A 13,365-nucleotide genomic window follows, 5' to 3' on the forward strand; every position below is an offset into this window, starting at 1 on the left:
CACTTTCCGAGCCCGTAGGGTATCTGATTGGCTTAAAAGTACAAGAAAACACTTCAAAAGTGACGTTTCTGAAGAATTTTAACAGTTTTCTTGTATCTACGAACGCCAGAATGCATAAAATTTACCTAAACGTCTCCTTTTCCTATTCTGAGTCGATTCTGCATGCTTTAAGTGTGTTTGGTGGCTCAGAACCATCAAAAAACGTTGAAATATAGTTCAAATTCAATAAAAATCGACAAAAATACAGTTTCTAGCTAAAATTTGATGGTTTCGTTGCACTTTCCGAGCCCGTAGGGTATCTGATTGGCTTAAAAGTACAAGAAAACACTTCAAAAGTGATGTTTCTGAAGAATTTTAACAGTTTTCTTGTATCTACGAACGCCAGAATGCATAAAATTGACCTAAACGTCTCCTTTTCCTATTCTGAGTCGATTCTGCATGCTTTAAGTGTGTTTGGTGGCTCAGAACCATCAAAAAACGTTGAAATATAGTTCAAATTCAATAAAAATCGACAAAAATACAGTTTCTAGCTAAAATTTGATGGTTTCGTTGCACTTTCCGAGCCCGTAGGGTATCTGATTGGCTTAAAAGTACAAGAAAACACTTCAAAAGTGACGTTTCTGAAGAATTTTAACAGTTTTCTTGTATCTACGAAAGCCAGAATGCATAAAATTGATCTAAACATCTCCTTTTCCTATTCTGAGTCGATTCTGCATGCTTTAAGTGTGTTTGGTGGCTCAGAACCATCAAAAAACGTTGAAATATAGTTCAAATTCAATAAAAATCGACAAAAATACAGTTTCTAGCTAAAATTTGATGGTTTCGTTGCACTTTCCGAGCCCGTAGGGTATCTGATTGGCTTAAAAGTACAAGAAAACACTTCAAAAGTGACGTTTCTGAAGAATTTTAACAGTTTTCTTGTATCTACGAACGCCAGAATGCATAAAATTGACCTAAACGTCTCCTTTTCCTATTCTGAGTCGATTCTGCATGCTTTAAGTGTATTTGGTGGCTCAGAACCATCAAAAAACGTTGAAATATAGTTCAAATTCAATAAAAATCGACAAAAATACAGTTTCTAGCTAAAATTTGATGGTTTCGTTGCACTTTCCGAGCCCGTAGGGTATCTGATTGGCTTAAAAGTACAAGAAAACACTTCAAAAGTGACGTTTCTGAAGAATTTTAACAGTTTTCTTGTATCTACGAACGCCAGAATGCATAAAATTGACCTAAACGTCTCCTTTTCCTATTCTGAGTCGATTCTGCATGCTTTAAGTGTGTTTGGTGGCTCAGAACCATCAAAAAACGTTGAAATATAGTTCAAATTCAATAAAAATCGACAAAAATACAGTTTCTAGCTAAAATTTGATGGTTTCGTTGCACTTTCCGAGCCCGGAGGGTATCTGATTGGCTTAAAAGTACAAGAAAACACTTCAAAAGTGACGTTTCTGAAGAATTTTAACAGTTTTCTTGTATCTACGAACGCCAGAATGCATAAAATTGACCTAAACGTCTCCTTTTCCTATTCTGAGTCGATTCTGCATGCTTTAAGTGTGTTTGGTGGCTCAGAACCATCAAAAAACGTTGAAATATAGTTCAAATTCAATAAAAATCGACAAAAATACAGTTTCTAGCTAAAATTTGATGGTTTCGTTGCACTTTCCGAGCCCGTAGGGTATCTGATTGGCTTAAAAGTACAAGAAAACACTTCAAAAGTGACGTTTCTGAAGAATTTTAACAGTTTTCTTGTATCTACGAACGCCAGAATGCATAAAATTGACCTAAACGTCTCCTTTTCCTATTCTGAGTCGATTCTGCATGCTTTAAGTGTGTTTGGTGGCTCAGAACTATCAAAAAACGTTGAAATATAGTTCAAATTCAATAAAAATCGACAAAAATACAGTTTCTAGCTAAAATTTGATGGTTTCGTTGCACTTTCCGAGCCCGTAGGGTATCTGATTGGCTTAAAAGTACAAGAAAACACTTCAAAAGTAACGTTTCTGAAGAATTTTAACAGTTTTCTTGTATCTACGAACGCCAGAATGCATAAAATTGACCTAAACGTCTCCTTTTCCTATTCTGAGTCGATTCTGCATGCTTTAAGTGTGTTTGGTGGCTCAGAACCATCAAAAAACGTTGAAATATAGTTCAAATTCAATAAAAATCGACAAAAATACAGTTTCTAGCTAAAATTTGATGGTTTCGTTGCACTTTCCGAGCCCGTAGGGTATCTGATTGGCTTAAAAGTACAAGAAAACACTTCAAAAGTGACGTTTCTGAAGAATTTTAACAGTTTTCTTGTATCTACGAACGCCAGAATGCATAAAATTGACCTAAACGTCTCCTTTTCCTATTCTGAGTCGATTCTGCATGCTTTAAGTGTGTTTGGTGGCTCAGAACCATCAAAAAACGTTGAAATATAGTTCAAATTCAATAAAAATCGACAAAAATACAGTTTCTAGCTAAAATTTGATGGTTTCGTTGCACTTTCCGAGCCCGTTGGGTATCTGATTGGCTTAAAAGTACAAGAAAACACTTCAAAAGTGACGTTTCTGAAGAATTTTAACAGTTTTCTTGTATCTACGAACGCCAGAATGCATAAAATTGACCTAAACGTCTCCTTTTCCTATTCTGAGTCGATTCTGCATGCTTTAAGTGTGTTTGGTGGCTCAGAACCATCAAAAAACGTTGAAATATAGTTCAAATTCAATAAAAATCGACAAAAATACAGTTTCTAGCTAAAATTTGATGGTTTCGTTGCACTTTCCGAGCCCGTAGGGTATCTGATTGGCTTAAAAGTACAAGAAAACACTTCAAAAGTGACGTTTCTGAAGAATTTTAACAGTTTTCTTGTATCTACGAACGCCAGAATGCATAAAATTGACCTAAACGTCTCCTTTTCCTATTCTGAGTCGATTCTGCATGCTTTAAGTGTGTTTGGTGGCTCAGAACCATCAAAAAACGTTGAAATATAGTTCAAATTCAAAAAAAATCGACAAAAATACAGTTTCTAGCTAAAATTTGATGGTTTCGTTGCACTTTCCGAGCCCGTAGGGTATCTGATTGGCTTAAAAGTACAAGAAAACACTTCAAAAGTGACGTTTCTGAAGAATTTTAACAGTTTTCTTGTATCTACGAACGCCAGAATGCATAAAATTGACCTAAACGTCTCCTTTTCCTATTCTGAGTCGATTCTGCATGCTTTAAGTGTGTTTGGTGGCTCAGAACCATCAAAAAACGTTGAAATATAGTTCAAATTCAATAAAAATCGACAAAAATACAGTTTCTAGCTAAAATTTGATGGTTTCGTTGCACTTTCCGAGCCCGTAGGGTATCTGATTGGCTTAAAAGTACAAGAAAACACTTCAAAAGTGACGTTTCTGAAGAATTTTAACAGTTTTCTTGTATCTACGAACGCCAGAATGCATACAATTGACCTAAACGTCTCCTTTTCCTATTCTGAGTCGATTCTGCATGCTTTAAGTGTGTTTGGTGGCTCAGAACCATCAAAAAACGTTGAAATATAGTTCAAATTCAATAAAAATCGACAAAAATACAGTTTCTAGCTAAAATTTGATGGTTTCGTTGCACTTTCCGAGCCCGTAGGGTATCTGATTGGCTTAAAAGTACAAGAAAACACTTCAAAAGTGACGTTTCTGAAGAATTTTAACAGTTTTCTTGTATCTACGAACGCCAGAATGCATAAAATTGACCTAAACGTCTCCTTTTCCTATTCTGAGTCGATTCTGCATGCTTTAAGTGTGTTTGGTGGCTCAGAACCATCAAAAAACGTTGAAATATAGTTCAAATTCAATAAAAATCGACAAAAATACAGTTTCTAGCTAAAATTTGATGGTTTCGTTGCACTTTCCGAGCCCATAGGGTATCTGATTGGCTTAAAAGTACAAGAAAACACTTCAAAAGTGACGTTTCTGAAGAATTTTAACAGTTTTCTTGTATCTACGAACGCCAGAATGCATAAAATTGACCTAAACGTCTCCTTTTCCTATTCTGAGTCGATTCTGCATGCTTTAAGTGTGTTTGGTGGCTCAGAACCATCAAAAAACGTTGAAATATAGTTCAAATTCAATAAAAATCGACAAAAATACAGTTTCTAGCTAAAATTTGATGGTTTCGTTGCACTTTCCGAGCCCGTAGGGTATCTGATTGGCTTAAAAGTACAAGAAAACACTTCAAAAGTGACGTTTCTGAAGAATTTTAACAGTTTTCTTGTATCTACGAACGCCAGAATGCATAAAATTGACCTAAACGTCTCCTTTTCCTATTCTGAGTCGATTCTGCATGCTTTAAGTGTGTTTGGTGGCTCAGAACCATCAAAAAACGTTGAAATATAGTTCAAATTCAATAAAAATCGACAAAAATACAGTTTCTAGCTAAAATTTGATGGTTTCGTTGCACTTTCCGAGCCCGTAGGGTATCTGATTGGCTTAAAAGTACAAGAAAACACTTCAAAAGTGACGTTTCTGAAGAATTTTAACAGTTTTCTTGTATCTACGAACGCCAGAATGCATAAAATTGACCTAAACGTCTCCTTTTCCTATTCTGAGTCGATTCTGCATGCTTTAAGTGTGTTTGGTGGCTCAGAACCATCAAAAAACGTTGAAATATAGTTCAAATTCAATAAAAATCGACAAAAATACAGTTTCTAGCTAAAATTTGATGGTTTCGTTGCACTTTCCGAGCCCGCAGGGTATCTGATTGGCTTAAAAGTACAAGAAAACACTTCAAAAGTGACGTTTCTGAAGAATTTTAACAGTTTTCTTGTGTCTACGAACGCCAGAATGCATAAAATTGACCTAAACGTCTCCTTTTCCTATTCTGAGTCGATTCTGCATGCTTTGAGTGTGTTTGGTGGCTCAGAACCATCAAAAAACGTTGAAATATAGTTCAAATTCAATAAAAATCGACAAAAATACAGTTTTTAGCTAAAATTTGATGGTTTCGTTGCACTTTCCGAGCCCGTAGGGTATCTGATTGGCTTAAAAGTACAAGAAAACACTTCAAAAGTGACGTTTCTGAAGAATTTTAACAGTTTTCTTGTATCTACGAACGCCAGAATGCATAAAATTGACCTAAACGTCTCCTTTTCCTATTCTGAGTCGATTCTGCATGCTTTAAGTGTGTTTGGTGGCTCAGAACCATCAAAAAACGTTGAAATATTGTTCAAATTCAATAAAAATCGACAAAAATACAGTTTCTAGTTAAAATTTGATGGTTTCGTTGCACTTTCCGAGCCCGTAGGGTATCTGATTGGCTTAAAAGTACAAGAAAACACTTCAAAAGTGACGTTTCTGAAGAATTTTAACAGTTTTCTTGTATCTACGAACGCCAGAATGCATAAAATTGACCTAAACGTCTCCTTTTCCTATTCTGAGTCGATTCTGCATGCTTTAAGTGTGTTTGGTGGCTCAGAACCTTCAAAAAACGTTGAAATATAGTTCAAATTCAATAAAAATCGACAAAAATACAATTTCTAGCTAAAATTTGATGGTTTCGTTGCACTTTCCGAGCCCGTAGGGTATCTGATTGGCTTAAAAGTACAAGAAAACACTTCAAAAGTGACGTTTCTGAAGAATTTTAACAGTTTTCTTGTATCTACGAACGCCAGAATGCATAAAATTGACCTAAACGTCTCCTTTTCCTATTCTGAGTCGATTCTGCATGCTTTAAGTGTGTTTGGTGGCTCAGAACCATCAAAAAACGTTGAAATATAGTTCAAATTCAATAAAAATCGACAAAAATACAGTTTCTAGCTAAAATTTGATGGTTTCGTTGCACTTTCCGAGCCCGTAGGGTATCTGATTGGCTTAAAAGTACAAGAAAACACTTCAAAAGTGACGTTTCTGAAGAATTTTAACAGTTTTCTTGTATCTACGAACGCCAGAATGCATAAAATTGACCTAAACGTCTCCTTTTCCTATTCTGAGTCGATTCTGCATGCTTTAAGTGTGTTTGGTGGCTCAGAACCATCAAAAAACGTTGAAATATAGTTCAAATTCAATAAAAATCGACAAAAATACAGTTTCTAGCTAAAATTTGATGGTTTCGTTGCACTTTCCGAGCCCGCAGGGTATCTGATTGGCTTAAAAGTACAAGAAAACACTTCAAAAGTGACGTTTCTGAAGAATTTTAACAGTTTTCTTGTGTCTACGAACGCCAGAATGCATAAAATTGACCTAAACGTCTCCTTTTCCTATTCTGAGTCGATTCTGCATGCTTTGAGTGTGTTTGGTGGCTCAGAACCATCAAAAAACGTTGAAATATAGTTCAAATTCAATAAAAATCGACAAAAATACAGTTTCTAGCTAAAATTTGATGGTTTCGTTGCACTTTCCGAGCCCGTAGGGTATCTGATTGGCTTAAAAGTACAAGAAAACACTTCAAAAGTGACGTTTCTGAAGAATTTTAACAGTTTTCTTGTATCTACGAACGCCAGAATGCATAAAATTGACCTAAACGTCTCCTTTTCCTATTCTGAGTCGATTCTGCATGCTTTAAGTGTGTTTGGTGGCTCAGAACCATCAAAAAACGTTGAAATATTGTTCAAATTCAATAAAAATCGACAAAAATACAGTTTCTAGCTAAAATTTGATGGTTTCGTTGCACTTTCCGAGCCCGTAGGGTATCTGATTGGCTTAAAAGTACAAGAAAACACTTCAAAAGTGACGTTTCTGAAGAATTTTAACAGTTTTCTTGTATCTACGAACGCCAGAATGCATAAAATTGACCTAAACGTCTCCTTTTCCTATTCTGAGTCGATTCTGCATGCTTTAAGTGTGTTTGGTGGCTCAGAACCTTCAAAAAACGTTGAAATATAGTTCAAATTCAATAAAAATCGACAAAAATACAATTTCTAGCTAAAATTTGATGGTTTCGTTGCACTTTCCGAGCCCGTAGGGTATCTGATTGGCTTAAAAGTACAAGAAAACACTTCAAAAGTGACGTTTCTGAAGAATTTTAACAGTTTTCTTGTATCTACGAACGCCAGAATGCATAAAATTGACCTAAACGTCTCCTTTTCCTATTCTGAGTCGATTCTGCATGCTTTAAGTGTGTTTGGTGGCTCAGAACCATCAAAAAACGTTGAAATATAGTTCAAATTCAATAAAAATCGACAAAAATACAGTTTCTAGCTAAAATTTGATGGTTTCGTTGCACTTTCCGAGCCCGTAGGGTATCTGATTGGCTTAAAAGTACAAGAAAACACTTCAAAAGTGACGTTTCTGAAGAATTTTAACAGTTTTCTTGTATCTACGAACGCCAGAATGCATAAAATTGACCTAAACGTCTCCTTTTCCTATTCTGAGTCGATTCTGCATGCTTTAAGTGTGTTTGGTGGCTCAGAACCATCAAAAAACGTTGAAATATAGTTCAAATTCAATAAAAATCGACAAAAATACAGTTTCTAGCTAAAATTTGATGGTTTCGTTGCACTTTCCGAGCCCGTAGGGTATCTGATTGGCTTAAAAGTACAAGAAAACACTTCAAAAGTGACGTTTCTGAAGAATTTTAACAGTTTTCTTGTATCTACGAACGCCAGAATGCATAAAATTGACCTAAACGTCTCCTTTTCCTATTCTGAGTCGATTCTGCATGCTTTAAGTGTGTTTGGTGGCTCAGAACCATCAAAAAACGTTGAAATATAGTTCAAATTCAATAAAAATCGACAAAAATACAGTTTCTAGCTAAAATTTGATGGTTTCGTTGCACTTTCCGAGCCCGTTGGGTATCTGATTGGCTTAAAAGTACAAGAAAACACTTCAAAAGTGACGTTTCTGAAGAATTTTAACAGTTTTCTTGTATCTACGAACGCCAGAATGCATAAAATTGAGCTAAACGTCTCCTTTTCCTATTCTGAGTCGATTCTGCATGCTTTAAGTGTGTTTGGTGGCTCAGAACCATCAAAAAACGTTGAAATATAGTTCAAATTCAATAAAAATCGACAAAAATACAGTTTCTAGCTAAAATTTGATGGTTTCGTTGCACTTTCCGAGCCCGTAGGGTATCTGATTGGCTTAAAAGTACAAGAAAACACTTCAAAAGTGACGTTTCTGAAGAATTTTAACAGTTTTCTTGTATCTACGAACGCCAGAATGCATAAAATTGACCTAAACGTCTCCTTTTCCTATTCTGAGTCGATTCTGCATGCTTTAAGTGTGTTTGGTGGCTCAGAACCATCAAAAAACGTTGAAATATAGTTCAAATTCAATAAAAATCGACAAAAATACAGTTTCTAGCTAAAATTTGATGGTTTCGTTGCACTTTAAGAGCCCGTAGGGTATCTGATTGGCTTAAAAGTACAAGAAAACACTTCAAAAGTGACGTTTCTGAAGAATTTTAACAGTTTTCTTGTATCTACGAACGCCAGAATGCATAAAATTGACCTAAACGTCTCCTTTTCCTATTCTGAGTCGATTCTGCATGCTTTAAGTGTGTTTGGTGGCTCAGAACCATCAAAAAACGTTGAAATATAGTTCAAATTCAATAAAAATCGACAAAAATACAGTTTCTAGCTAAAATTTGATGGTTTCCTTGCACTTTCCGAGCCCGTAGGGTATCTGATTGGCTTAAAAGTACAAGAAAACACTTCAAAAGTGACGTTTCTGAAGAATTTTAACAGTTTTCTTGTATCTACGAACGCCAGAATGCATAAAATTGACCTAAACGTCTCCTTTTCCTATTCTGAGTCGATTCTGCATGCTTTAAGTGTGTTTGGTGGCTCAGAACCATCAAAAAACGTTGAAATATAGTTCAAATTCAATAAAAATCGACAAAAATACAGTTTCTAGCTAAAATTTGATGGTTTCGTTGCACTTTCCGAGCCCGTAGGGTATCTGATTGGCTTAAAAGTACAAGAAAACACTTCAAAAGTGACGTTTCTGAAGAATTTTAACAGTTTTCTTGTATCTACGAACGCCAGAATGCATAAAATTGACCTAAACGTCTCCTTTTCCTATTCTGAGTCGATTCTGCATGCTTTAAGTGTGTTTGGTGGCTCAGAACCATCAAAAAACGTTGAAATATAGTTCAAATTCAATAAAAATCGACAAAAATACAGTTTCTAGCTAAAATTTGATGGTTTCGTTGCACTTTCCGAGCCCGTTGGGTATCTGATTGGCTTAAAAGTACAAGAAAACACTTCAAAAGTGACGTTTCTGAAGAATTTTAACAGTTTTCTTGTATCTACGAACGCCAGAATGCATAAAATTGACCTAAACGTCTCCTTTTCCTATTCTGAGTCGATTCTGCATGCTTTGAGTGTGTTTGGTGGCTCAGAACCATCAAAAAACTTTGAAATATAGTTCAAATTCAATAAAAATCGACAAAAATACAGTTTCTAGCTAAAATTTGATGGTTTCGTTGCACTTTCCGAGCCCGTAGGGTATCTGATTGGCTTAAAAGTACAAGAAAACACTTCAAAAGTGACGTTTCTGAAGAATTTTAACAGTTTTCTTGTATCTACGAACGCCAGAATGCATAAAATTGACATAACGTCTCCTTTTCCTATTCTGAGTCGATTCTGCATGCTTTAAGTGTGTTTGGTGGCTCAGAACCATCAAAAAACGTTGAAATATAGTTCAAATTCAATAAAAATAGACAAAAATACAGTTTCTAGCTAAAATTTGATGGTTTCGTTGCACTTTCCGAGGCCGTAGGGTATCTGATTGGCTTAAAAGTACAAGAAAACACTTCAAAAGTGACGTTTCGGAAGAATTTTAACAGTTTTCTTGTATCTACGAACGCCAGAATGCATAAAATTGACCTAAACGTCTCCTTTTCCTATTCTGAGTCGATTCTGCATGCTTTAAGTGTGTTTGGTGGCTCAGAACCATCAAAAAACGTTGAAATATAGTTCAAATTCAATAAAAATCGACAAAAATACAGTTTCTAGCTAAAATTTGATGGTTTCGTTGCACTTTCCGAGCCCGTAGGGTATCTGATTGGCTTAAAAGTACAAGAAAACACTTCAAAAGTGACGTTTCTGAAGAATTTTAACAGTTTTCTTGTATCTACGAACGCCAGAATGCATAAAATTGACCTAAACGTCTCCTTTTCCTATTCTGAGTCGATTCTGCATGCTTTAAGTGTGTTTGGTGGCTCAGAACCATCAAAAAACGTTGAAATATAGTTCAAATTCAATAAAAATCGACAAAAGTACAGTTTCTAGCTAAAATTTGATGGTTTCGTTGCACTTTCCGAGCCCGTAGGGTATCTGATTGGCTTAAAAGTACAAGAAAACACTTCAAAAGTGACGTTTCTGAAGAATTTTAACAGTTTTCTTGTATCTACGAACGCCAGAATGCATAAAATTGACCTAAACGTCTCCTTTTCCTATTCTGAGTCGATTCTGCATGCTTTAAGTGTGTTTGGTGGCTCAGAACCATCAAAAAACGTTGAAATATAGTTCAAATTAAATAAAAATCGACAAAAGTACAGTTTCTAGCTAAAATTTGATGGTTTCGTTGCACTTTCCGAGCCCGTCGGGTATCTGATTGGCTTAAAAGTACAAGAAAACACTTCAAAAGTGACGTTTCTGAAGAATTTTAACAGTTTTCTTGTATCTACGAACGCCAGAATGCATAAAATTGACCTAAACGTCTCCTTTTCCTATTCTGAGTCGATTCTGCATGCTTTAAGTGTGTTTGGTGGCTCAGAACCATCAAAAAACGTTGAAATATAGTTCAAATTCTATAAAAATCGACAAAAATACAGTTTCTAGCTAAAATTTGATGGTTTCGTTGCAATTTCCGAGCCCGTAGGGTATCTGATTGGCTTAAAAGTACAAGAAAACACTTCGAAAGTGACGTTTCTGAAGAATTTTAACAGTTTTCTTGTATCTACGAACGCCAGAATGCATAAAATTGACCTAAACGTCTCCTTTTCCTATTCTGAGTCGATTCTGCATGCTTTAAGTGTGTTTGGTGGCTCAGAACCATCAAAAAACGTTGAAATATAGTTCAAATTCAATAAAAATCGACAAAAATACAGTTTCTAGCTAAAATTTGATGGTTTCGTTGCACTTTCCGAGCCCGTAGGGTATCTGATTGGCTTAAAAGTACAAGAAAACACTTCAAAAGTGACGTTTCTGAAGAATTTTAACAGTTTTCTTGTATCTACGAACGCCAGAATGCATAAAATTGACCTAAACGTCTCCTTTTCCTATTCTGAGTCGATTCTGCATGCTTTAAGTGTGTTTGGTGGCTCAGAACCATCAAAAAACGTTGAAATATAGTTCAAATTCAATAAAAATCGACAAAAATACAGTTTCTAGCTAAAATTTGATGGTTTCGTTGCACTTTCCGAGCCCGTAGGGTATCTGATTGGCTTAAAAGTACAAGAAAACACTTCAAAAGTGACGTTTCTGAAGAATTTTAACAGTTTTCTTGTATCTACGAACGCCAGAATGCATAAAATTGACCTAAACGTCTCCTTTTCCTATTCTGAGTCGATTCTGCATGCTTTAAGTGTGTTTGGTGGCTCAGAACCATCAAAAAACGTTGAAATAAAGTTCAAATTCAATAAAAATCGACAAAAATACAGTTTCTAGCTAAAATTTGATGGTTTCGTTGCACTTTCCGAGCCCGTAGGGTATCTGATTGGCTTAAAAGTACAAGAAAACACTTCAAAAGTGACGTTTCTGAAGAATTTTAACAGTTTTCTTGTATCTACGAACGCCAGAATGCATAAAATTGACCTAAACGTCTCCTTTTCCTATTCTGAGTCGATTCTGCATGCTTTAAGTGTGTTTGGTGGCTCAGAACCATCAAAAACGTTGAAATATAGTTCAAATTCAATAAAAATCGACAAAAATACAGTTTCTAGCTAAAATTTGATGGTTTCGTTGCACTTTCCGAGCCCGTAGGGTATCTGATTGGCTTAAAAGTACAAGAAAACACTTCAAAAGTGACGTTTCTGAAGAATTTTAACAGTTTTCTTGTATCTACGAACGCCAGAATGCATAAAATTGACCTAAACGTCTCCTTTTCCTATTCTGACTCGATTCTGCATGCTTTAAGTGTGTTTGGTGGCTCAGAACCATCAAAAAACGTTGAAATATAGTTCAAATTCAATAAAAATCGACAAAAATACAGTTTCTAGCTAAAATTTGATGGTTTCGTTGCACTTTCCGAGCCCGTAGGGTATCTGATTGGCTTAAAAGTACAAGAAAACACTTCAAAAGTGACGTTTCTGAAGAATTTTAACAGTTTTCTTGTATCTACGAACGCCAGAATGCATAAAATTGACCTAAACGTCTCCTTTTCCTATTCTGAGTCGATTCTGCATGCTTTAAGTGTGTTTGGTGGCTCAGAACTATCAAAAAACGTTGAAATATAGTTCAAATTCAATAAAAATCGACAAAAATACAGTTTCTAGCTAAAATTTGATGGTTTCGTTGCACTTTCCGAGCCCGTAGGGTATCTGATTGGCTTAAAAGTACAAGAAAACACTTCAAAAGTGACGTTTCTGAAGAATTTTAACAGTTTTCTTGTATCTACGAACGCCAGAATGCATAAAATTGACCTAAACGTCTCCTTTTCCTATTCTGAGTCGATTCTGCATGCTTTAAGTGTGTTTGGTGGCTCAGAACCATCAAAAAACGTTGAAATATAGTTCAAATTCAATAAAAATCGACAAAAATACAGTTTCTAGCTAAAATTTGATGGTTTCTTTGCACTTTCCGAGCCCGTTGGGTATCTGATTGGCTTAAAAGTACAAGAAAACACTTCAAAAGTGACGTTTCTGAAGAATTTTAACAGTTTTCTTGTATCTACGAACGCCAGAATGCATAAAATTGACCTAAACGTCTCCTTTTCCTATTCTGAGTCGATTCTGCATGCTTTAAGTGTGTTTGGTGGCTCAGAACCATCAAAAAACGTTGAAATATAGTTCAAATTCAATAAAAATCGACAAAAATACAGTTTCTAACTAAAATTTGATGGTTTCTTTGCACTTTCCGAGCCCGTAGGGTATCTGATTGGCTTAAAAGTACAAGAAAACACTTCAAAAGTGACGTTTCTGAAGAATTTTAACAGTTTTCTTGTATCTACGAACGCCAGAATGCATAAAATTGACCTAAACGTCTCCTTTTCCTATTCTGAGTCGATTCTGCTAGCTTTAAGTGTGTTTGGTGGCTCAGAACCATCAAAAAACGTTGAAATATAGTTCAAATTCAATAAAAATCGACAAAAATACAGTTTCTAGCTAAAATTTGATGGTTTCGTTGCACTTTCCGAGCCCGTAGGGTATCTGATTGGCTTAAAAGTACAAGAAAACACTTCAAAAGTGACGTTTCTGAAGAATTTTAACAGTTTTCTTGTATCTACGAACGCCAGAATGCATAAA

Source organism: Zophobas morio, unplaced genomic scaffold (genome assembly GCF_036711695.1).
Source record: "Zophobas morio isolate AGI-343-1 ecotype UQ-CSIRO unplaced genomic scaffold, CSIRO_AGI_Zmor_V1 ptg000198l, whole genome shotgun sequence".
NCBI lineage: Eukaryota > Metazoa > Arthropoda > Insecta > Coleoptera > Tenebrionidae > Zophobas > Zophobas morio.